Below are 3,643 nucleotides of genomic sequence, written 5' to 3'. Positions count from 1 at the left end.
CTCTGATATCTAAGAGTAATCCTGCAGTGTTTTCAATCACGAGGTCTATAATTTTCTAGGTCTAATAATCAGATTTCTGATTTACTTCATTGATGTAACTCACTAGTTTCCTCCTTCTTCTGATAAACCTTTATGTAGGCTTAAGCTATCTCCCGATCTGTATCTTAATTCTTTCTTTTAACTTGTACCGAAATCTTCTACGGCTGTATGATTGCCAACATATACTGCATGGATAATACTCCGAAATCTTAAGTGCGTTCATAACATAACTAACTCTGTGATAGGTTTTCAATGTCTTCGCCTTATGTTTTGATGATCTAACAAACCTACTGTTGTCACACCTCCTTTTTCTACCCCGAAGGGAGTATAAGAGGGAGTTTTTTTTCCAACTTAAAGTGACAATCGAAACGAGATCATTTTATTAAAAATTCAGAGTCGCCACTTGGGATAATTTATGGTATCCCAAGTCACCGGTTCAAATCCCGAATCGAGAAAAAGATTGACTCTGTATTACAGTCCGCGAACACAGAAATCCGGGTAAGGAATTATGTTAACCCGGGAGAAGGTGTTAGGCAATCCCGAGTTTCGTGGTTCTAGCACGGTCGCTCAACTGTTATTATTGACTTAATTATCTAATTTTAAAACACTTTTAAACCTATGTGCATTTTTTAACTTTAAAACCGCTTTTAATTATTTTAAGGAAGATTTCAACGTCATCTAAAATACGTCTTTGGACCAACAACAACAACAACGACCCAGTATAATCCCACAAATGGGGTCTGGGGAAGGTAATATGTACGCAGACCTTACCCCTACCCCGAAGGGTAGAGAGGCTATTTCCAGGAGACCCTCGGCTCAAAAGCAATAGGAGCCTGCATAATAAAATAACAGCAATACAAGATATATGAAATACAGAATACGAAATACGAAAAAGATGGCTGGTATAGTAAACGTCTTTGGACCACGCCACATGAAATGCACCTGCAGTCCGAGACATATTTTATTTAACGTTGTTAAGATTTGGATTTGGGTCACATGAAATGCACACCCGAGTTTAGGAAGGTAATTTTTAAATAGCGCGCCCAAAACAACTACGCACTTTCAACTTTGCGAGGGCCATGGAAAATTCAACTAAATGACGCGCCTCGATTTTTAAGGATACAATATTAAAGATCAATTAAATGAGGGCCGTGCATTTTGAGATTTTATTTGGCACGGGACACCTCAATTCCCATTTTAAAGGGAATTAAAAAATTAAGCTTTTGAAGGCCATGGCTATGTGATTGGATGACGCACCTCGATTTATAGAATCATAATTATGTCACGCGAACGCGTGATCATAATGGCGATAATATATTCTTTTCTTCTAACCCGACAACACTGACAAGGCTTCTTGGATTTGCTAAAACTTTTTCTTTTCATTAACACCAAGCATACTACAATATGATGGCCACCTTCTTTACAAAACACCATTTCCCTCACTAAATAACGACAATATAGGTACACAATACGTTCACACTAAACGTAGCACTAGAAACACATTCCTGCATAGAAAGCACAAGCCAATCTCCTTGATGTTCTAAAACAATTGACGAATGGTGAAAGAAGCAAGCCACATATGAAGTCTTATAATATATCACAATATGATTCCCTGCCAAAACAATATGGACTCTTCAGAAATAGAAGTTATATCCGGCAAATGCAGACTAACCGAGTAAAGGACCAAATAAGCAACCTTGCTCACAAATCAAGAGTAACAGGGAACCAAAGATATGCAAATCTCATGAAAGAGCTCGCAAAACAAAACCGAACAAAAAGTAGTAATGGAATAGCTAATAAAAACATGTAAAGCAATTCCAACCACAACAAACGGATTACGAATTCGAACACTTACATATAATCTGAAAGAAGATCGACTTTTACAATCGCAACAATTCTCAGATCATCAAGCAAATGAGAACCTTGAACAGGAAAACAAACGACTTGCCGGAACCTCAACAACGACCTCAGATCTGCTAACGGAAAGCTCGTCGAACTCGAAACTTCAATACTTGCCTCCGAACAGATCTCACAAACGAGCTCCAAAAATAGACTCAACCTCAGACGAGACCTCGAGCGGAGGGTGGTTTTTAGTCGAGCTCGAAACAGCAAAAACTCAAACAAATTCCATGATAAAACTGAAATAGAAATCAGGAAGAAGATGAATGAAACTTATTTTTTCATTCGATTTTCTGGTATTTTACACACTCTGTTTTGTTTCTTCTTTTTTTTGTTTCGTTTTCTGCCGTTCGAACTCAAACAATGGCCAGCGAACGAGACCTCGACAAATCGAACGAGACCGGAGCTTTGACGAAGCTAAAGAATAGTGATTTGGCAGTTGTTTCTGGGGCTTTAAAGTTAATTTTAGGCGGGTTCTGAACAGATTTTCATATCTGTTCGGCTTTTATTTTGTGGACTCTTATTGGGTTGAATTTGGGGGCTTATTTGGGGTGGGCTTTAGTTGGTTTTCAGCTTGGTTTTCATGGCTATCTTGCTGCCTTTTTTAGCTGTAAATGGTGGGGTTTGGAGGAAGAAGAAGAGGGCCCTTTGGTGTTCTTGCAGCTGGAGTAAAGAAGGAGATGAAGAAATCATGGAGGGGGTCTCTTTTTGCTGAAAGCGGCGGATTTTTATTAGTCGGGGTCTAAAAATGTGTGTATTTATGGAAAGAGGTCTAGAGTTAAAGATGGGGTATGGGCTAGGTCCGAAAATTACACTTAAAAATAGATCGCTTGAACCCAAATTTATTCTTTTCCTGTGAACGAGACTAAAATACAATTTTATTTATTAATTAGTCCTACTTAAGTAAAATAACTGTTAAAATAAGACTGATCGTTAAAACAAAACTATTTTTTTGATATTTTTTTTAAGATAAAAAATGACTACAAAACATTAATGGAACAATTTTTGTAAATTTCATTTTTCTTGTAATAAAATAGAGTATGAGTAAAAATTAGCTGAAATAGCTATATTAGGCCTAAATTAAATATTTACGTGCTAAAATATGAAAAATCTTGGAGAGGGTCAAAAATTACATGTCTACAGCTGTCAAGGACCAGATAGGAAACCAGACACACTTGGGTTACACTGCAAGTTAACGGATTTCAGCTAAATGTGAACTGCTATAGCTTCAAGAGATAGAGAACCACACAAGGACTTGATACCTTTGTGGTTCCCTCATAGCAGTGTGAAGTCAATTGGACACAGCTGGAAGCGACGTGACTGTCTTCACTGCACTGTTTCCAGTGGCCACTTATCTTTTTGACCAACTAAAGTGCTTACATCATTCAAATGATGTCATCAAGGTGTATCAACAAGGAGTTTATATCAAAACATCACTTGAACACTTGTGATATTCATTCAAGCCTTTTGCAAAATTGTGAAATTAATTCTCACGAGCTTGAAGAATAAAGTTAAACACTACTACAGACCAATTCCTAAAGTTAGTATTTGTTGTCCTTAGTTGAGTTGTAACTTTGTGATTGTTCTTATTGTATCTCCTAAATAGCTTAGCCAGAAGCGTTGAATTAGGAACCCTCTTGTAAAATTCGTAAACTCTCTGAGTTTATATTGTGACTAGGTTTAGTCATAAGTTAAAGTCATTGTA

The 3,643-nt window shown here is 37.1% G+C and overlaps 1 long non-coding RNA gene across 1 annotated transcript; it reads right to left on the bottom strand.

Moving 5' to 3' along the window:
• Nucleotides 1–1,398: 1,398 nt before the first annotated feature.
• On the bottom strand, nt 1,399–2,654 carry LOC104211422 (uncharacterized). Its single transcript, XR_707116.2, has 2 exons — nt 1,895–2,654; nt 1,399–1,651 (listed from the first exon to the last, which is right to left on the bottom strand). It is a non-coding gene; the product is annotated as an uncharacterized lncRNA (long non-coding RNA).
• Nucleotides 2,655–3,643: the final 989 nt, after the last annotated feature.

Source organism: Nicotiana sylvestris, chromosome 10, assembly GCF_000393655.2.
Source record: "Nicotiana sylvestris chromosome 10, ASM39365v2, whole genome shotgun sequence".
NCBI lineage: Eukaryota > Viridiplantae > Streptophyta > Magnoliopsida > Solanales > Solanaceae > Nicotiana > Nicotiana sylvestris.
The sequence above is the reverse complement of the archived record's forward strand: the minus strand, read 5'-3'. Positions and strand labels throughout refer to the sequence as shown.